Source organism: Bubalus kerabau, chromosome X, assembly GCF_029407905.1.
Source record: "Bubalus kerabau isolate K-KA32 ecotype Philippines breed swamp buffalo chromosome X, PCC_UOA_SB_1v2, whole genome shotgun sequence".
Classification (NCBI taxonomy): domain Eukaryota; kingdom Metazoa; phylum Chordata; class Mammalia; order Artiodactyla; family Bovidae; genus Bubalus; species Bubalus kerabau.
The window spans coordinates 14,166,408-14,189,650 of record NC_073647.1 but is presented as its reverse complement, the minus strand read 5'-3'; the positions used below and the strand labels follow the sequence as shown (position 1 = coordinate 14,189,650).

The 23,243-nt window shown below is 37.5% G+C and overlaps 1 non-coding gene across 1 annotated transcript; it reads right to left on the bottom strand.

Moving 5' to 3' along the window:
- Nucleotides 1-4,134: 4,134 nt before the first annotated feature.
- TRNAQ-UUG (transfer RNA glutamine (anticodon UUG)) lies at nucleotides 4,135-4,206 on the bottom strand. The gene has a single exon. It is a non-coding gene; the product is annotated as a tRNA-Gln (tRNA).
- Between the last annotated feature and the right edge of the window lie 19,037 nt (nucleotides 4,207-23,243).

The following is a 23,243-nucleotide window of genomic DNA, read 5'->3' as shown; positions in this document are numbered from 1 at the left end:
AACACTGTCTAAATTTAAGAGTTTTCATTGTACTTATTGACAGGTGGATGTTCTACCAACACTCTGCCTAAAAGAGATGTTCTCAATAATTATTATAAAAAATAACAAGTTTAACTCAATGAAACTATGAGGAAAAAAAAAGATTACACCAAAATAAAAATAGGAGAGAAATTTAAAATTGAGATGAACATAGTCAAAGGCTTTTCCTTTTTAAAAAAGCTATTAAAGTATATAGGATATGAGACTAATCAAGATAATACAGAGAAGGCACACATAACCAATAGCACAAATACAAAAGGGGGCTTTACTACAAATCTCATAGTTACTAAAAAATCATAATGTAATGTTGTGGATAGCTTCATGCTGATATTTAAAACATTTACAAGAGATGGACTGATTATCAGGCAATACATTATAAAATGGATGCAACAATAAAGAGGAATTATAAATGTTCTCATATATATTAAAAGAATTGCTCTATAGTTTGAAATTTTTCCCACAAAAAATTCCAGTTCTAGATGAATGACATGATGAAATTTATCAAATATTTAAGGAAAATTTATTTTAATCTTACACAAATTTTTATGAGGAATAAAAAATTAAGAATATCTTTCCCAATTTGTTACATATTATGCCAGAATCATCTTGGTAACAAAATATGACAGGCAGATTACAAGTAAGGATGAATTATATACTTCTGTCACTCATATATATTAATGCAAAAATTCTAAACAACATTTAACAAAATAAATTCAGTAATATAAAAAAAGAAACATTGCACCTCATAACCAAATTGCTTTCTTCCAGGAATCTTATGTAATGTACCACAATAACACTTTAAAGGAGAAAAATCACATAAATATCTTAATGAATGTTGAAAATATTTGACAAAATATTACACTTATTTGTAGTCTAAAAAAAATTATTGAACCAGAAAATGAGTAGAACTTCTTTAATCTTATAAAGGGAAGCTTTCAAAACTAACAGCAAACATTATACTTAAAACTGAGATGATTAAGGTTTACCTTTGTGATCTAAAAAATACAAGCATGCCTGTAACAATTATTGCTGCTTTTTTTTAAGATGGATATTCCAAAATACATGAAATTAAAGTAAAAAAAAAGTAAATGAAGGCATTTTTAATATACAATTAAAATATTAGGACTCAGCTCCCAGAGCATGTGCTTTAGTCAACTAAGTCAACTATTACCAATCTTGAATATTGAAGTGAATGTCCTTACCAATGTAATAAGGAAAGGAAAAGACATAATATTAAGTAACTGGAAAGGAAGAAATAAAATTCTCATGCCCTCTGCTAACAATAAATATGTGGTAAATGCAAACTAATCCATAAATCAATCATTGGAAGCATACTTATAGTTTCTGCATATAACGCAATTTTTAAAAATCAGTTCTATATAAAACAACAAAACAAAATCTTTTTATAGAGATATTAGAGAGATGATTATCATTGTAGAGATTATCATTAATGATTTATCATTACATGAAAAAGTATCAAATATCTTGGGGGAAAAGAAACATTGAAGATTGTGGAAGACTTCTATGCAGCAATCCATAAAATGTTATGAAGATAAATCAAAGAAAACCTAAGTATATAGAGGGATATTCTTTGCTCATAAATTGGAAGATGCAATATTTCAAAGATGCTAGTTCTTCCTGTATTGATCTATAGATTCAATGTATTTTCAAAGAAAATCTCAATTAGGAAGATTGTGGAAATCAACATTTTCTAAAATTCAAATAGATATGTAAAAGACCAAGAACAGCCAAAGACCAATCAAAAAAGAAAATCAAGTTTGAAGAATTTGCACTACAATATAATGAGATTTACTAAAAGCTGCATCAATTACAATTTTGTAGTGTTGTTGCAAGGAGAGACAAAAAGGCCAATGGAACAGAGTGGAGCCTAAAACTAGACCTGAATATATATGAACAATTGATTTATGACAAAACTGATATTACTGATAAAGGGAAATCTTTTAAACAAATGTGTGTACATGCATGCTCAGTAGCTCAGTCGTGTCTGACTCTTGCAACCCCATAAAGTTCAACCTGCCAGGATCCTCTGCCCAAAGAATTTTCCAGGCAAGAATATTGGAGCCAGTTGCCATTTCCTACTCCAGGGGATCATCCCTAACCCAGGGATCAAACCCATCTTGCATCTTGCATCTCCTGCACTTGTAGGCAGATTTTTTTTTACCACTGTGCCATCAGAGAAGCCCTTTAAACAAATGGTGCTGTGTTAATAAGATATTCATATGGAAAAAAGTGAAATTTGACATCCAAACCTCAAACTACAGACAAAACTCAATACCAAATGGATTGTATATCTAAATGTGAAAGACAAACAAGAAACTTCTAGAAGATAACAGGAGAAAATATCTTCAGGTATTGAGATAAGGTAATATTTTCAATTCATACATACATACACACAAGAACATACATAAAAAGAACAATCCTTTGGTGCACAAACATTTACAATTTATACATAGTCAAATTTTATTTTTTGTTTTATTGCCTATTCCTTTGGTGGCAGATCCAAGAAATCATTGCCAAATCCAATGTCATAAAGCTTTCCCCTGTAGTCTTCTAAGACGGTTACAGTTTGAGCACTAATGTCTCTCCTTTTCAGTATGCTATCTAGGTTGGTCATAACTTTTCTTCCAAGGAGTAAGTGTCTTTTAATTTCATGGCTGCAGTCACCATCTGCAGTGATTTTGGAGCCCCAAAAAATAAAGTCTGACACTGTTTCCACTGTTTCCCCATCTATTTCCCATGAAGTGATGGGACCGGATGCCATGATCTTCGTTTGCTGAATGTTGCGCTTTAAGCCAACTTTTTCACTCTCCACTTTCACTTTCATCAAGAGGCTTTTGAGTTCCTCTTCACTTTCTGCCATAAGGGTGGTGTCATCTGCATATCTGAGGTTATTGATATTTCTCCCGGCAATCTTGATTCCAGCTTGTGCTTCTTCCAGCCCAGCGCTTCTCATGATGTACTCTGCATAGAAGTTAAATAAGCAGGGTGACAATATACAGCCTTGACGTACTCCTTTTCCTATTTGGAACCAGTCTGTTGTTCCATGTCCAGTTCTAACTGTTGCTTCCTGACCTGCATACAAATTTCTCAATACTCATCCATTAAAAAGAATTCATTTGAATCAGTTCTAATGAGGTGGATGAAACCGGAGTCTATTATACAGAGTGAAGTAAGCCAGAAAGAAAAGCATTAATACAGTATACTAACTCATATATATGGAATTTATAAAGATAGTAATGATTACCCTATATGTGAGACAGCGAAAGAGACACAGATGTATAGAACAGTCTTTTTGACTCTCTGGGAGAGGGCAAGGGTGGGATGATTTGGGAGAATGGTATTGAAACATGTATATTAGCATATGTGAAATGGATCTCCAGTCCAGGTCCGATGCATGGGACAGGGTGCTCAGGGCTGTTGCACTGGGGTGAACCAGAGGGATGGGATGGGGAGGGAAGTGTCAGGGGGGGTCAGGATGGGGAACACATGTACCGCCGTGGCTGATTCATGGCAATGTATGGCAAAATCACTACAATATTGTAAAGTTATTAGCCTCCAATTAAAATGAATAAATTAAAAAAAATTTTTTTTGCTAGAACATAACTCTACTGTATAGCATTTGTAGCTCAGGTGGCACAGTGGTAAAGAATCCACTTGCCAAGGCAGGAGACAAGGGTTCACAGGTTCAGTCCCAGATGAATCTTTGAGACTCATGTGAAAGGCTTGCCAAAGAGTAGGACAAACACTTGTACTCTGAACTGACTTTATAGCTACTATCCACTAAAGTCAAGACAGACAGAACATTAATTTCAACCTAACTGGATTGACTCTTTCCTAAAACAAGCAAAAAACCAACATCATACAAAAGATTTTAATATAGCCTATATTCTCACAACATAATTTTTAAAATGCTCAAGATGCAATCTAAAATTATTCAATATACAAAGAACCAGGAAAATGTAACCAATTCTCAAGGTAAAATATGGATGCCAATCCCAAGATAACTAAGATATTGGAATTACCAAAGACTTTATTTAATTTTTGGCTGTGCCATGCAGCTTGAAAGATCTTAGTTTCCCTGACCAGGGATTGAACTTGGACCCCAGCAGTCAAAGCACTGAGTCCTAACCATTGGACCACCAGGGAATTTTGAGAATGACCAAAAACTTTAAAACAGCTGTTTTAGTCATCTTTCAGGAAATTGATATGATGCTCTTAAAATAATTAGAAAAAGTTTTCAGCAAACATGTAGAAATTATTTTTAAAAAGAGAACTGAAGGTAAATATTGGAGCTGACAAATACAATATCAAGAGTAAAAAATTTCATGGTATGGGCTCTATAGCAGAATGAAGATGAAAGACTAAAGTCAGTGAACTTGAAGACAGATCAGTAGAAATCTGAAAAACAAAGAGATAATGGCAAAACCAATACAATATTGTAAAGTAATTAGCCTCTAATTAAAATAAATAAATTTAAATTTTTAAAAAAAGAAAGATAATGGGTTAAAGGATAAATAAACAGAGACTCAGGGACTGCAAGGTAATAATAAAACACTGGATACTTGTTTCTAAAGTAGGTAAGAAGAAGGTTAATACAGAAAAAACATTTGAAGAAAAAAAGGCAGACAATAACCCAAATCTGAGATTTTCCTATTGTCTGCATTCTACTTTCCTTCAGGATTATTTTTGAAGTTTCCTATCAGAAAAATACACTTCTTCTCTGCCTAGTAGACAATTTTTTACTTATTATGTACACTGAAGTGAAAGTGAAGATTGTTCAGTTGCATCTGACTCTTTGCGACCCCTTGGACAGTTCATGGAATTCTCCAGGCCAGAATACTGGAGTGGGTAGCCTTTACATTCTCCAGGGCATCTTCCCAACCTGGGGATTGAACCCAGATCTCCCGTATTGCAGGCTGATTCTTTACCAGCTGAGCCACAAGGGAAGACCATGTACACTAACCTCATTTTTACAATTATTTATATTTAAACAAACAAACAAAAAAACTAAATTGGAAGTTTCCTGTTTATATTTCAGAAATGAAAAATGTGGAACTTTTGGAAAAGGCCTTAGAGACACAGACTTTTTTAGGTGAGTCCATAATAATTTCAAACTTTCTCTAAAGTTATGTTTAGTTCTTCTACTTCTATCTCTGTTTTTCACATCACTGAATATGCCAGCAAATTTGGAAAACTCAACAGTGGCCACAGGACTGGAAAAGGTCAGTTTTCATTCCAATCCCAAGGAAAGGCAATGCCAAAGAATGCTCAAACTACCGCACAATTGCACTCATCTCACACGCTAGTAAAGTAAAGCTCAAAAATCTCCAAGCCAGGCTTCAGCAATATGTGAACCATGAACTTCCTGATGTTCAAGCTGGTTTTAGAAAAGGCAGAGGAACCAGAGATCAAATTGCCTACATCCACTGGATCATGGAAAAAGCTAGAGAGTTCCAGAAAAACATCTATTTCTGCTTTATTGACTAGGCCAAAGCCTTTGACTGTGTGGATCACAATCAACTGTGGAAAATTCTGAAAGAGATGGGAATACCAGACCACCTGACCTGCCTCTTGAGAAATCTGCATGCAGGTCAAGAAGCAACATTTAGAACTGGGCATGGAACAACAGACTGGTTCCAAATAGGAAAAGGAGTACGTCAAGGCTGTATATTGTCACCCTGCTTATTTAACTTATATGCAGAGTACATCATGAGAAAAGCTGGGCTGGAAGAAACACAAGCTGGAATCAAGATTTCCGGGAGAAAAATCAATAACCTCAGATATGCAGATGACACCACCCTTATGGCAGAAGGTGAAGAGGAACTAAAAAACCTCTTGATGAAAGTGAAAGTAGAGAGTGAAAAAGTTGGCTTAAAGCTCAACATTCAGAAAACGAAGATCATGGCATCCGGTCCCATCACTTCATGGGAAATAGATGGGGAAACAGTGGAAACAGTGTCAGACTGTATTTTTCTGGGCTCCAAAATCACTGCAGATGGTGACTGCAGCCATGAAATTAAAAGACGCTTACACCTTGGAAGGAAAGTTATGTCCAACCTAGATAGCATATTCAAAAGCAGAGACATTACTTTGCCAACAAAGGTCTGTCTAGTCAAGGCTATGGTTTTTCCTGTGGTCATTTATGGATGTGAGAGTTGGATTGTGAAGAAAGCTGAGCCACCGAAGAATTGATGCTTTTGAACTGTGGTGTTGGAGAAGACTCCTGAGAGTCCCTTGGACTGCAAGGAGATCCAACCAGTCCATTCTGAAGGAGATTAGCCCTGGTATTTCTTTGGAAGGAATGATGCTAAAGCTGAAACTCCAGTACTTTGGCCACCTCATGTGAAGAGTTGACTCATTGGAAAAGACTCTGATGCTGGGAGGAATTGGGGGCAGGGGGATAAGGGGACGACAGAGGATGAGATGGCTGGATGGCATCACTCACTCGTGGACGTGAGTCTGGGTGAACTCCAGGAGTTGGTGATGGACAGGGAGGCCTGGCATGCTGTGATTCATGGGGTCACAAAGAGTCGGACACGACTGAGCAACTGAACTGAACTGTCAGGGCATTAACACACATAACTTGATTTGGAGTGTACACATGTCTGAGCAATAAGATAAAAATACATTGATTTTATGTTTTCCGTAAAACAAATTCTCATAACTCATGGAGTGAGCTATGGAGAGCCAGGTAACAGAACTAGGCTTTAGAAGAAATGGGCTTAGGTTATCATAGAACCTAAATTTTGCACTAAAGTTTTAATACATTTATATTGCAAGCTAGATAAATTTATAATAAAGCAATCAATTCAGCCTTCCAGTTTGTTCAAAGCAGTGGATACCAATCACAAATTACTTAGCTATGCTTGGGGACAATGATCATCAGGTCAGAAAAGAGAACTGACATAAATATGACACAATGATCACACAAGTTAACAACAGTACATGTATGGTGAGAGTCAAGGCAGTAATTCCTACTTAGGAGGCTTTCTATTCCAAGGAAGACAATGACATACAAATAGGTAACACAACTGCATAGCTCACAAATCAGAGGTTGGCTTGATTAGGGTACAAAACTTCCACAAAAGTAAAGAAAAGCTTTATAAACGTGGCAAGATCTCTGTTTCCAATATTTTTTGTTGTCCCTAGATGGAGCATAAAAGCTTGCAACTACAGAGCAAATGGTTTGGGTTGTTGGTATAGCAATCTTCTAATGAGTGCCTAATCATATTTTAGGGAGTGACTATGTTAGCACAGTGACTCCAGGGAAATTGATTTGATTAATTCTGGTTTGGCAAATTGGGGAGAGCTTTAGCAGGGAGTTGACATTTGCGCTGAGCCTTGAAATACGGGAAAGGATTTCAAGAGTGGTGTCCCAAGCAAACAGCTTATCTTGAGAAAAGACAGAGTTGGAAAACTGTGAGCATGTTCAGGAGAAGAATGTGACTAGAAGTGTGTCTTCAGGGGTTATTTTTGAAGGAATATAAAGGGTGGAGGAATAAATTAAAATCAATGCAACTACTGTTTTTAGGTATCAAACATTGTAAACAATCTATAATATTTTCATTGAGCTTTTAACATATATCTACAGATGATAGATAAGTGTCAAGAAGTAGGGATTTTAGCATTCCTATAATCTTGAGATTGACCTAGTAATGGTCATAGAGAAATAGTCTTTTTATACAAAATTTTCTTTGGTGTCATGTCACAAGATTAAATGAACTTTGCCTAAGATGTTATTTTTATTCAAACAAATGTTTGCTGGGCCATGCAGAGACAATGGGACACAGGGGGATTTTAACAAACAGAGTTTGCTAGGCTCCTCCTTGTCTACCACACCTAGTTCATAGTAGAGTTACTTATGGTGATAGCTCCCTTTCTGGAAGAGGTCCTCTGTCTACATTCTTTCAGGCAGTTAGGGGGAAGGTCAAAGGTTCTTCCTGAGTATTCAGGGCCTTGATTGTTTTTAGCTCAAAATAATCCATATGCTAAAGAGATATTTTGGTGTGGCAAATTTTTTTCCTCTGTACAGGTGTAGAAAACTGAGTAGGTATTTTTCAGAAAAGAAAGTGATATGATATATCTTACACTACCTAATAAAAATTGAATATATCCAGGCTGGTGGAATGATGTATTGAATAATAATGGTGTCAAGGTTGGTCAGATCTGTGATGAGTAGTTTATAGTTGTGGCTTCTTAGCTATCAGCAACTATGCCCTATTATTCACGCTGAATGTTATACCTCAAGAATATCTCTAACCAGCACCTTTAGCATTACCTTTCACATTGCCTTTGTAGACTGTCTCAAGTGCCAGAACTCATATAAGTAAGAAACCTATGGAGGGATCCAATGGAACGGAGTTATCAAGTGTGTTTGGAGGACTAGAGGAAAAGTAAATATGGAAGTTCATATAACATATACCTAGATATTTAAAATATATTAATCAATATATTAAAATTTCAAATTAAATAAAATATGTTGCACACCCCTATGTTGACAAATACACTTGCATAAAGATCTGGAAGAACAGGCTGAAACTGAGAGTTTTGGGAATCCTTGGAGTTCCATGAAAAAATGTGTTGGTGTGGGTGAAAAGTTTTCAGGTTCATCGTTTCACTACCAGCTATATCCAGCACTTGAGGGTCCTCATTTGTGAGAGTTTAAATACACAGACAGAGAATGGCCAGATGATACATGACAGCAGAATACTAATCCACAGCCTCTGCAAGAATCATCCCAGAATGGTCAGTACTTGATTAATAACTGCCAGCTTCCCTAAGTTTTGTCTCTATTTCCTATTCAGAATCAATTGTTGTCATTGTTCAGTTGCTAAGTTGTGTCCAACTTTTTGCAACCCTGGGGACTGAAGTACACCAGTACACCAGGCTCCTCTGTCCTTCACTTTCCCCCAGACTTTGCTCAAATTCATGTCCATTCAGTCAGTGATGCTATCCAACCATCGTATCCTCTGCTGCCCTCTTCTCCTTTTGCCCTCAATCTTTCCAATCATCAGGGTCTTTTCCAATTAGTCGGCTCTTCACAGCATTTATACTCTTTTGTAAATTGTGTTTTCTGCCTTATATATCTTTAGGGTAGACATCTTATTCATCTTTGTGCCCTGAGGTCTAACAAAAAGTTGGAATTCAATGAAGTACTATTTGTTTATGAAAAACTATTAACTATATGTAAAAACACAATAATTTTTCCTCCCACAATTCAAAGAATGGGATGGCTAAATATTTACTTAGCTTTACTAGGTTCAAAGCCTTACTCCCTATGTTGGAGAGAAACTGGAAATTTTAACGGACTCCTTTCATCTCAGTTCAGTCAATCAGTTGTGTCCGACTCTTTGCGACCCCATGAATTGCAGCACGCCAGGCATCCCTATCCATCACCCACTCTCGGAGTTCACTCAAACTCATGTCCATCAAGTTGGTGATGCCATCCAGCCATCTCATCCTCTGCCGTCCCCTTCTCCTCCTGCCCCCAATCCTTCCCAGCATCAGAGTCTTTTCCAATGAGTTAACCCTTCACATGAGGTGGCCAAAGTATTGGAGTTTCAGCTTTAGCATCAGTCCTTCCAAAGAACACCCAGGACTGGTCTCCTTTAGAATGGACTGGTTGGATCTCCTTTCAGTCCAAGGGACTCTCAAGAGTCTTCTCCAACACCACAGTTCAAAAGCATCAATTCTTTGGTGCTCAGCTTTCTTCACAGTCCAACTCTCACATCCATACATGACCACCGGACTCCTTTACTGCCATCAATTTTAATATTCAAAGCTTGTTGCAAAATATGTTTGTGTTTTGAGGGGAGAAATGTTTCCCATTGCTTTTCTGTGGAGAGTTAGGAGAAAGTCTGAGACTTTTGAAAAGGGTAATATAATCACAGCTCTGAGGATTTTTACTTTAGCTGTTGGTCTTAAATTGCGTTTTTATATTGTAAGGCACCTAGGGAAGCATTGGCCTGATAGGTGCAATATAAATGAGAAATATTTAAAAAATACAGCTCTGGAGCCTGATAACAGGATTTCTACTATTTCATTGTTTTGTTTTGCATTATTTTCTTGTTCTCATTGTTTCCAGTAGGGTTATCTTCAAGACAATTTAAATCTAATTTTTCTTGAGGCACTAAGTATACCAAAGCTCTTCTGTCGACCCATTGATTAAAAGTCAATTTTACATTTTTCTAGAAATTAAGGCAGGTACCTCCTAAGAAATAGTAGTCTTTCACTTTAATCACTTGTGAGCACCTCCCGTGGTTTCATTTGGAATTTTATGGAGAATTACAAAAGTCCTGGCAATTATATTCCCATGGGAAGAGAGAAAGATGAAACCACTCCTGGAAATTTTGAATCCTGACTGGAGCAAAGACATTAGCATTTGGAATCAATGGTATAGCATGAAGGTGAAAAAATGCCTGATAATCAGCTTCCCATTATTCCAGAATTACTGTGAACAGAAAGTACAGTAATATTCAATTGAATGAATTGGAATGCTCTTGCATGAGGAATATTTCTGTGGGTTATTTGCTTTTCCAAAAGGTGTAAAAAATGTATCTGGACCTTGTTGCTTAGGAAAGAACTTCCACAGAAAGACATCTTCTTTATGTTCTGTAAAATATGCATGGTAGGTCTTCATTTTGGAAAATAAATCTCCTCTTAACTGGTACAGAAATAATGGGTTCCCATCCTTATTGAACTCCCTGAATTGAAACTAAGCCCAGCTATCTACAACTATAATATATAACCTCAAAAGGTCATAAAGGATAATTGTAACTTCATGGAAATAGCTATTTGCTAAGTTGTATATTAAGAGATCACAGAAATGCTTACTAAAAGGAAAAGATTTCTTAATCTCTCTCTTCCCCAGTATCTCACCCTTTCTAAAGCTAAAATATCTGTCAAAAAATGCTTACTCCTTGGAAGGAAAGTTATGAGCAACCTAGATAGCATATTGAAAAGCAGAGACATTACTTTGCCAACAAAGGTCCATCTAGTCAAGGCTATGGTTTTTCCTGTGGTCCTGTATGGATGTGAGAGTTGGATTGTGAAGAAAACTGAGTGCCAAAGAATTGATGCTTTTGAACTGTGGTGTTGGAGAAGACTCTTGAGAGTCCCTTGGACTGCAAGGAGATCCAACCAGTCCATTCTGAGGGAGATCAGCCCTAGGATTTCTTTGGAAGGAATGATGCTAAAGCTGAAACTCCAGTACTTTGGCCACCTCATGCAAAGAGTTGACTCATTGGAAAAGACTCTGATGCTGGGAGGGATTGGGGGCAGGAGGATAAGGGGACGACAGAGGATGAGATGGCTGGATGGCATCACTGACTCAATGGACATGCGTCTGAGTGAACTCCGGGAGTTGGTGATAGACAGGGAGGCCTGGTGTGCTGTGATTCATGGGGTCGCAAAGAGTAGGACAAGACTGAGTGACTGATCTGATCTGATCTGATCTGAGTGACTTTCACTTTCATAATTTTCCTCAAAGGACAATCCTCCAGATATGAATCCCATATAGGAACCAATACTCTTCATGTATATCATGAAATCTCCTAACTCACATCTCTCTCTCTCTTTTTTTTTTTGTTTTAGAGTTTTTAGGTCCTGTCAAATGAGTCAAATTCTTTATTTATTTATTTTAATTGAAGACTAATTAATTTACAATATTGTAGTTGTTTTTGCCATACATTGACATGAATCAGCCATAGGTGTACATGTGTTCCCCATCCTGAACCCCCCTCCCACATCACTCCATATCCCATCCCTCTGGGTCATCCCAGTGCACCACCCTGAGCACCCTGTCTCATACATTGAACCTGGACCAGTGATCTGTTTCACATATGATAATATACTTGTTTCAATTCTCAAATCATCCCACACTCGCCTTCTCCCACAGAGTCCAAAAGACTATTCTTTACATCTGTGTTTCTTTTGTTGTCTCTCATATAGGGTCATTGTTACCATCTTTCTAAATTCCATATATATGCGTTAGTATACTGTATTGGTGTTTTTCTTTCTGGCTTACTTCACTCTGTATAATAGGCTCCAGTTTCATCCACCTCATTAGAACTGATTCATATGTATTCTTTTAAATGGCTGAGTAATTACATTTGTGTATATGTACCACAGCTTTCTTATCCATTCATCTGCTGATGGATATCTAGGTTGCTTGCATGTCCTGGCTATTATAAACAGTGCTGCGATGAACATTTGGGTACATGTGTCTCTTTCAGTTCTGGTTTCCTCAGTGTGTATGCCCAGCAGTGGGATTGCTGGGTCATATGGCAGTTCCTTTTCCAGTTTTTTAAGGAATCTCCACACTGTTCTCCATAGTGGCTGTACTAGTTTGCATTCCCACCAACAGTGTAAGAGGGTTCCCTTTTCTCCACACCCTCTCCAGCATTTATTGCTTGTAGACTTTTGGAGAGCAGCCATTCTCACAGGTGTGAGATGGTACCTCATTGTGGTTTTGATTTGCATTTCTCTGATTATCAGTGATGTTGAGCATCTTTTCATGTGTTTGTTAGCCATCTGTATGTCTTCTTTGGAGAAATGTCTGTTTAGTTCTTTGGCCCATTTTTTGATTGGTTCATATATTTTTCTGGAATTGAGCTGCAGGAGTTGCTTGTATATTTTTGAGATTAATTCTTTGTCCATTGCTTCATTTGCTATTATTTTCTCCCAGTCTGAAGGCTGTCTTGTCACCTTGCTTATAGTTTCTTTCATTGTGCAAAAGCTTTTAATTTTAGTTAGGTCCCATTTGTTTATTTTTGCTTTTATTTCCATTACTCTGGGAAGTGGGTCATAGAGGATCCTGCTGTGATTTATGTTGGAGAGTGTTTTGCCTATCTGTGTTTACCTCTAGGAGTTTTATGGTTTCTGGTCTTATGTTTAGATTTTAATCCATTTTGAATTTACTTTTGTGTATGGTGTTAGAAAGTGTTCTAGTTTTGTTCTTTTACAAGTGGTTGACCAGTTTTCTCAGCACCACTTGTTAAAGAGATTGTCTTTTCTTGATTGTATACTCTTGCCTCCTTTGTCAAAGATAAGGTGTCCATAGGTGTGTGGATTTATCTTTGGGCTTTCTATTTTGTTCCCTTGATCTATATTTCTGTCTTTGTGCCAGTACCATACTGTCTGGATGACTGTAGCTTTGTAGTAGAGCCTGAAGTCAGGCAGGTTGATTCCTCCAGTTCCATTCTTCTTTCTCAAGATTGCTTTGGCTATTCAAGGTTTTTTTTTGTATTTCCATACAAATTGTGAAATTATTTGTTCTAGTTCTGTGAAAAATACCGTTGGTAGCTTGATAGCTTGTATATTGTTTTGGGTAGTATACTGATTTTCATATATTGATTCTTCCAATCCATGAACACGGTATATTTCTCCATCTATTTGTGTCCTCTTTGATTTCTTTCATCAGTGTTTTATAGTTTTCTATATATAGGTCTTTTGTTTCTTTAGGTAGATATATTCCTAAGTATTTTATTCTTTTCATTGCAATGGTGAATGGAATTGTTTTCTTCTCTTTCTGTTTTCTCATTGTTAGTGTATAGGAATGCAAGAGATTTCTGTGTGTTAATTTTATATCCTGCAACTTTACTGTATTCGTTGATTAGCTCTAGTAATTTTCTGGTGGAGTCTTTAGGGTTTTCTATGTAGAGGATCATGTCATCTGCAAACAATGAGAGTTTTACTTCTTCTTTTCCAATCTGGATTCCTTTTATTTCTTTTTCTGCTCTGATTTCTGTGGCCAAAACTTCCAAAACTATGTTGAATAGTAGTGGTGAAAGTGGGCACCCTTGTCTTCTTCCTGACTTTAGAGGAAATGCTTTCAATTTTTTACCATTGAGGATAATGGTTGCTGTGGGTTTGTCATAGATAGCTTTTAATTTGTTGAGGTATGTTCCCTCTATACCTGCTTTCTGGAGGGTTTTTATCATAAATGGATGTTGTTTTTTGTCAAAGGCTTTCTCTGCATCTATTGAGATAATCACATGGTTTTTATCTTTCAGTTTGTTAATGTGGTGTATACATTAATTGATTTGTGTATATTAAAGAATCCTTACATCCCTCAGATAAAGCCCACTTGGTCATGATGTATGATCTTTTTAATATGTTGTTCGATTCTGTGTGCTAGAATTTTGTTAAGGATTTTTGCATCTATGTTCATCATGATATTGGCATGTAGTTTTCCTTTTTTGTGGTATCTTTGTCTGGTTTTGGGATTAGGGTGATGGTGGCCTCATAGAATGAGTTAGGAAGTTTACCTTCCTCTGCAATTTTCTGGAGGAATTTGAGTAGGATAGGTATTAGCTCTTCTCTAAATTTTTGGTAGAATTCAGCTGTGAAGCCATCTGATCCTGGGCTTTTGTTTGTTGGATAATTTCCGATTACCGTTTTGATTTTTGTGCTTGTGATGGGTCTGTTAAGATTTTCTATTTCTTCCTGGTTCAGTTTTGGAAAGTTGTACTTTTCTAAGAATTTGTCCATTTCTTCCAAGTTGTCCATTTTATTGGCATATAATTGCTGATAGTTGTCTCTTATGATCCTTTGTATTTCTGTGTTGTCTGTTGTGATTTCTCCATTTTCATTTCTAATTTTGTTGATTTGATTCTTCTCCCTTTGTTTCTTGATGAGTCTGGCTAATGGCTTGTCTATTATATTTATCTTCTCAAAGAACCATCTTTTGGCTTTGTTGATTTTTTCTCTGGTCTCTTTTGTTTCTTTTGCATTTATTTCTGCCCTAATTTTAAAGATTTATTTCCTTCTACTAATGCTGGGGTTCTTCATTTCTTCCTTTTCAAGTTGCTTTAGGTGTACAGTTAGGTTATTTATTCGACTTTTCTTGTTTCTTGAGGTAAGCCTGTATTGCTATGAATCTTCCCCTTAGCACTGCTTTTACAGTGTCCCATAGGTTTTGGGTTGTTCTGTTTTCATTTTCATTGGTTTCTATGCATATTTTGATTTCTTTTTTGATTTCTTCTGTGATTTGTTGGTTATTCAGAAGTGTGTTGTTCAGCCTCCATGTGTTTGAATTTTTAATAGTTTTTCTCCTCTAATTGAGATCTAATCTTACTGCATTGTGGTCAGAAAAGATGCTTGGAATTATTTCAATTTTTTTGAATTTACCAAGGCTAGATTTATGGCCCAGGATATGATATATCCTGGGGAAGGTTCCAGGTGCACTTGAAAAAAAGGTGAAATTCATTGGTTTGGGGTGAAATGTCCTATAGATATCCATTATGTCTAACTGGTCCATTGTATCATTTAAAGTTTGTTTTTCCTTGATAATTTTCTGTTTAGTTGATCTATCCATAGGTGTGAGTGGGGTATTAAGTCTCCCACTATTAATATGTTACTGTTAATTTCCCCTTTCATACTTGTTAGCATTTGCCTTACACTTTGCCATGCTCTTATGTTGGGTGGATATATATTTATAATAGTTATACCTTCTGGATTGATCCTTTGATCATTATGTAGTGTTATTCTTTGTCTCTTTTCACAGCCTTTATTTCAGTCTATTTTTTCTGATATGAGTATTGCTACTCCGGCTTTCTTTTGGTCTCCATTTACTTAAAATATCTTTTTCCAGCCCTTGACTTTCAGCCTGTATGTGTCCTTTGTTTTGAGGTGGGTCTCTTGTAAACAACATATATAGGGGGTCTTGTTTTTGTATCCATTCTGCCAGTCTTTGTCTTCTGGTTGAGGCATTCAACCCATTTATGTTTAAGGTAATTATTGATAAGTATGATCCCGTTGCCATTTACTTTATTGTTTTGGGTTTGAGTTTATACACCCTTTTTGTGTTTCCTGTCTAGAGAAGATCCTTTAGCATTTGTTGGAGAGCTGGTTTGGTGGTGCTGAATTCTCTCAACTTTTGCTTGTCTGTAAAGCTTTTGATTTCTCCTTCATATTTGAATGAGATCCTTGCTGGGTACAGTAATCTGGGCTGTAGGTTATTTTCTTTCATCACTTTAAGTATGTCCTGCCATTCCCTTCTGGCCTGAAGAGTTTCTATTGAAAGATCAGCTGTTATCCTTATGGGAACCCCCTTGTGTGTTATTTGTTGTTTTTCCCTTGCTGCTTTTAATATTTGTTCTTTGTGTTTGATCTTTGTTAATTTGATTACTATGTGTCTTGGGGTGTTTCACCTTGGGTTTATCCTGTTTTGGACTCTCTGGGTTTCTTAGTCTTGGGTGGCTATTTCCTTCTCCATTTTAGGGAAAATTTCAACTATTATCTCCTCAAGTATTTTCTTATGGCCTTTCTTTTTGTCTTCTTCTTCTGGGACTCCTATGATTCGAATGCTGTGGCATTTGACGTTCTCCCAGAGATCTCTGAGGTTGTCCTCATTTCTTTTAATTCTTTTTTTCTTTTTTCTTCTCTGCTTCACTTATTTCCACCATTGTATCTTTTACCTCACTTATATTTTGCCTTAGTTATTTTACTGTTGGTTCCCTCCAGAGTGTTTTTTTTATCTCACTTGTTGCATTATTCATTATATATTGACTCTTTTTTATTTCTTCTAGGTCCTTGTTAAACATTTCTTGCATCTTCTCAATCCTTGTCTCCAGGCTATTTATTTGTAAGTCCATTTTGTTTTCAAGATTTTATATCATTCTTACTATTATTATTATGAATTATTTTTCAGGTAGACTCCCTATCTCCTTGTCTTTTGTTTGTTTTTGTGGGCATTTATCATGTTCCTTTACCTGCTGAATATTTCTCTGCCTTTTCATCTTGTTTAGATTGCTGTGTTTGGGGTGGCTTTTCTGTATTCTGGCAGTTGGTGGTTCCTCTGTATTGTGGAGGTTTCTCCTTGTGGATGGGGTTGGATGAGTGTTGTCAAGGTTTCCTGGTTAGGGAAGCTTGCATTGGTGTTCTGGTGGGTGGAGCTGTATTTCTTCTCTCTGGGGTGCAATGAAGTGTCCAGTAGTGAGGTTTGAGATGTCTATGGGCTTGGTGTGGCTTTGGGCAGCCTGTATATTACAGTTCAGAGCTATGTTCCTTTATTGCTGGAGAATTTGCATGGCATGTCTTTCTCTGGAACTTGCTGGCTCTTGGATGGAGCTTGGTTTCAGTGTAGCTATGGAGGCTTTTGGATGAGCTCTTATCGATTAATGTTCCCTGGAGTTAGGGGTTCTCTGGTGTTCTCAGGTTTTGGATTTAAGCCTCTTGCCTCTGGTTTTCAGTCTTATTCTTTCTCTAGCCTCAAGACTTCTCCATCGATGCAGCACCAATGATAAAAATCTAGGTTAATTGGGGAAAAGATTCTCCACAGTGAGGGACACCCAGAAAGGTTTGTTGAGTTACATGGAGAATAGAAGAGGGAGGAGGGAGATAAAGGTGACCAGGAGGTGGAGAGGGGGAATCAAAAGGAGAGTTAGCAATCTAGCCAGTACAGCCTGGAACACCCACAGAGGTTCATGGAGTTACATAGAGAAGAGAAGAGGGAGGAAGGAGATAGAGGTAACCAGGAGGAGAAGAGGGGGTGGTCAAAAGGAGAGAGATAGATCTAGCCAGTAATCAACTCCCTAAGTGTTCTCCACAGCCTGGAATACCCAAAGAGATTCACAGAGTTGCATAGAGAAGACAAGGGGGAGGGAGGAGATAGAAGTGATCTAGGGGAGAAAAAGGAGAGTCAAAAGGGGGAGAGGGTAATCAAGCCAGTAATCACACTCTTAAGTAAGAATTGGTGCTGATGATTATATTATTAAAGGTATAATATTGATAACAAATACCAGAAAGAGGTTAGAATAGAAGCTAGACTCTTAAAAATATAATATTAAAAAAAAATCACAAAAATTATTAAAAAATATATATGAAGTTTGCTTTAAAAATAGGGTATTTTCCTGCAAGGTAATAGTGGGTTATAAAAATGAAAATTAAAGAGTAATGAGGGACTTAATTTTTTTAAAAAAATTAAAAAATAAAAAAACGTGATAATAGTAAAAATATATCTAGGAATTTCTCTGGAGCTGTTGTGGGCAGTGTGGGGTCAGTTCAGTTTCAGATAGTTCCTTGTTCCAGCTTATACTTCTCAAGGTCTATAGGCTCCTTCCAATGTAGCCGGTGGTAACTACAGGGTTTTAATCTGTTGCACCTGTCAATTCCAAAGCGCTTCCTTCTTTATTTTGGCTTCTTCTGTTTGCAAGTCTCTTCAGTGTCTAATTTCCACCCTGACACAAGGGGGCGAAGGTGGTCACTTATTCAGGCTCACTTGTTCAGTCGTGCTGTGGGGAGGGAGGGACGCTGCAAACAAATACCTCTGACGTGTGTGGGGAGTGCTTGTAGTGTCTCGGCCACACTGGGTTTGCCCTTGCTCATGGCGTGTGTGCTTTCCCAGTCTACACTGCTCAGGCTCCAAGTTGCTCTGCAGGGTAACTGTCTAAAGCGGACCCTGGGTTGTGTGCACTTCCCAGGTTTAAGCCACTCAGGTTTAGGTTCTCAGGTAGTCCACAAAGGCACAGACTCGGTTGGGCTTGTGTTTTGTGCCCTTCCCAGGTCTGAGCAGCTCAGGCGACCAGGTGCTTGGTGAGCGCACTCTCCCAATGTGGGGTGGGGCATCTTATCACCTCTCTCGTCCCATCCGCTTGGTTTTCTGGGTGTGCAGCAGGAGTGCCAGCCCAGGTGTGCCGTGTGTCTCCTCTGGAGAGCTGATCTCTGGTTGTGACCCTCCTGGCAGATGTCAACCGTCCAGGATCCCAGGAAGACTTTAACAACTGGGAGCTGGCTAGCAGTCTGGTAGAGGATGCCGTCTTTGGGGCCAAGATTGCCCATTTCTGGCTTTGTCTGTCACCCGCCTGCCTCTCTGCCTCCAGCAGGGGATGGGCTGGTCCACAGTCTGCTAGCTCTCCTCTGGTATTTGCTCAGTCCTTTGTTCTGTGAGTGGGCCTGGCAGTGCCTTAGGTTAGAGCTTTTCGTGGGAAAATTCTCTGTCTCTCTTTTTCTCTCTCTCTGGCTATCCCACTGTTTGGGTTGCTATCTCATGTTAGCTCCCTTAGATTGTCCTCAGGGCATTCAGGCCCAGCCCCTACCCTAAGCAATGCAGCCCGCACCTCCCTGTTAAGCCCCAACTTGGTACTGGCGGATGCAAGCATCTGGGCTACTTATCTGCTGGGAGTTGCCATTAGGCATGTAATCTGTGTGGTTTTATTTATTTATTTATTTATTTTTCCTCCTGGTTATGTTGCCCTCTGAGATTCCCAAACTCCCCACAGACCCACTGGTGAGAGGGTTTCCTGGTGTTTGAAAACTTCTTCTCTTTTATGACTCCCTCCCTGGGATGGGACTCCATCCCTAACTCTTCTGTCTCTCTTTTTATGTTTTATACTTTGTCCTACCTCCTTTTGAAGACAATGGACTGCCTTTATGGGTGCCTGGTGTCTTCTGCCAGAGTTCAGAAGTTGTTTTGTGGAATTTGCTCAGTGTTCAAATGATCTTTCGATGAATCTGTGGGGGAGAAAGTGGTCTCCCCATCCTATTCCTCCACCATCTTAGGACTGATCCCCTAACTCACGTCTCTTTAACTCCACACTTCTATGCATTGTAATTCCATTCAATTTCTAGGTAATAAACAACTATTATTTGCAAAACAATGTGATGGTCAGGATGTTATAACAGGATCAGTTCAGTTCAGTCGCTCAGTCATGTCCGACTCTTTGCAACCCCATGAATCGCAGCACGCCAGGCCTCCCTGTCCATCACCAACTCCCGGAGTTCACTCAGACTCACATCCATCGAGTCAGTGATGCCATCCTGCCATCTCATCCTCTGTCGTCCCCTTCTCCTCCTGCCCCAATCCCTCCCAGCATCAGAGTCTTTTCCAGTGAGTCAACTCTTTGCATGAGGTGGCCAAATATTGTTGTGTTTTTCTTCAAAATGCAGCTGAAATCCTGATTCATTATGTCTATGACAACTTCTTTATCTGCTAATCTAAAAATAATGGCATATTTAGTTGTGCTTACAAGATCCTAAATTCTATCACTTGAAAATCTTGGATCTTCAGTTAAGTATTGCTATCAACATATGCCACATTTCATATAGCATGTGCACTGAGGACAGAAGATACATAATATAATAAAGCTTAATTGATAGAGGTATTTTGACGTTTATTTTCCATGTCAGAATCATGACACTCTTGTGAAAGAATTTTTAAAAATGTCAGTAGGGCTCAGAAAGTAAAGTATAAGAATAAAGATGAACAATCATTTAACATATTGAATTGTCTAGGATCTGCCCTGAGTAGTATAGCATCAACCCAAAAGGAAGAATATGAATAACAGCTGTCCATTGAGGAGCAGTCCTTTGCTGAAAACAGACTTCTAAATGTAATAGAGTCCATTAGAATATTTGATCCAATTTATCTCAAAGGATGGATATTTCAGAAAGCTTCCTCTATGTTCTGCTTTTCAGAAGAGTAAAGGCTATCCTTTGAAATGTTGGACCTTTGTGTTTTGTATAGGCTTTATGGCATGGTCTTAGTTATATATTCTTCTTCTTTTTTTAAATTTAATGTTACCTAAGCAGTAGTGCAGGTTTTATAGTGAAAGAAAATAGTGAATGGTTTTAGAAAGTGCTAGGGATTAGAGAAGAAATTATATTAAAGAGGAAGCTGTCTATTTCAATAGAGCTTACCACTTCAGTTTAGATATAATGTTTAAAATATTTGTCAATTATCTGACAATAAAATAGAATAGAGAATGTTCCAGAATTTATAGGTGATGAAAAGAACCAAACTTTATCTTTCTCACCTTCCACCTAAAAACCTAGTTTAGCCCTTTGCTATTCCTAATTAGTTTTATGGTTGAAAAACAGAAACCAAAACTGTTGTAGCAGCAGAAAACTTACTTTCATGCTTGAATGGTCACCGCTAATAACTATGCAAATAAAATGACAAATCTGCCATTTTTGTTACTCTGGCTATACATTGAATCTGCAGAATTGTTTCCCAGATGAGTTTAATGCCAACTCAGATTACACCCACTTTCCTTGTAGTATGTAAGAAAGGAATCCTATATTGGGAAGTATGAAACCTAGGTTCTGCCTCCTCAGTCTGTAAGGTCATGACTCTGAAGATATTTAAACAAAGACCTCACCAGAGATCATTCTTCGCCTGGCTGAATGCAATAAAGAGCCTCCACCTGAAAACTCTAAAGACTTCCAATATCTATGTTGAAAATACTTTTGAGGGACTCCCCTGGTGGCACAGTAGATAGGAATCCACCTGCCAATGCAGGGGACATGGGTTTGATCCCTGATATGAGAAGATTCCATATGCCTCAGAGCAACTAAGCCTGTAGCCACAACTCTGAGCCTATGTGCTGCAACCACTGAAGTCTGCAAACCTAGAGCCAGTGGTCTGCAACAAGAGAAGCCACTGCCATGAGAAGCCTGCATACCACAACGAAGAGTAGCCCCTACTCACTGCAATAAAGAAAGCCTGTGTGCAGCAACAAAGACCCAGTGCAACCAAAACTAACTAAATAATTTTTTTAATTAAAAAGAAAAAAAACACAAGATAACGTTGACACTTAAGTCTAACTTACTCTTTTAAAATGAAATAATTATTATAACAAATGTGCTCTATTGAAAATATATGTGAAATAATGCTAAGATTTATATGTGCAATATAAATATATATGTTATATGAAATATAAATATATATATGTTAAAATATATGTGAAATAATGCAGTGCTTAGTATGTCAAGCTATGTGTTAAACACATATATATTATAATATGTACATGTATTAGCTCTTCTAATTCTCACAATAGTTCTATAATCATTCCCTTATCACAGATAAGGCATGTGAGACAAAAAAGTTATTCAAGGTGCCTAGAATCACATAGTCTGTGTCAGTCAGACTATAAATCATGGCAAAACTGACTATGGAGCCTATGTTTTAAAACCACTAAACTATATTGTCTCTTGATAAGTGACCTATAAAAAGATTAGCCTTCATTAAAATCAACCACTAAAATATGGTTAACTATTATGCTACAAGTTATAGCATAATAGCTACTGGGAATAGAATTGGAAATTTCTGCAGGTTGTTGAAAGGTGGTTGTCACAGGAAAACTGATTTTTGTATGTTTTCTGTTCTGACAGTGAAATTTGTATGTGTTTGCCTTGGCTTTATTCATATATACAATGTTACTTGGCTTCTTTCTATATAAAAGCCATGCCACTGAAGATGTTTCATACATTTCATATGTTTAGAAGGAAGCCAAGTGATATTATAAAATCTTACTGGAGAAGGCCAGGTCAACTAATCAAGTTCTTGACTACATAAAGAGAAGGCAGCAACTCAATTAATATAAAATAAAAATTGTTAGGACTGATGTTTAATGTATATGCATGACTGTGGAGAAATTGGCTGATTTCTTCAGAATACATTATTGATAATAGTTGTATTTTCAGAAAGATCATGTCTGTGCATAGGCATTCTGTTTCTTTGAAATTTCTTATATATCTGTGCTTATCTACTTTTTAAATTGAAATATATTTGACATACAACATCATGTAAGCGTAAAGTGTACAACATGTTGATTTTATACATTTATATATTGCAATATGATTGTCATTGTAGTGTTGGCTAACACTCTTATGTTACATAATTGTCATTTCTTTTTTTGTGATGGGAATAATTAAGATCTGGTCTCTTAGCAAGTTTGATGTTTGTAGGGCAATATGTATTGTTCTCTATGCTGTGCATTAGATTTCCAGAACATATTTATCTACTAGTTGCAGGTTTGTACCCTTAAACATCTTTCCTATTCTTCCACCTCCAGGCACTGATAACCACCATTCTTACTCTCTGGTTTTATAAGATTGGCTTTTTTAGGTTCTACACACAAGTGAAAGTAAAAGTGTTAGTTGCTTAGTCATGTCTGACTCTTTGCAACCCTATGGATAATAGTCCACTAGGCTCAGGCTCCTCTGTCCACAGAATTCTCCAGGCAAGAATATTGGATTGGGTAGCCATGCCCTTCTCTAGGGAATCTTCTCAACCCAGGGATTGAACCCAGGTCTCCTGCATTGCAGGCAGATTCTTTATGGTCTAAGCCATCAGGGAAGCCTCAAGAAATTAAGTTCCAACTGGAGGTGCCATGGAGAACACGGGGCCTCATGCAATCATATAAAATTTGTCTTTCTCTGGCAGGAGGAGAAGGGGACGACAG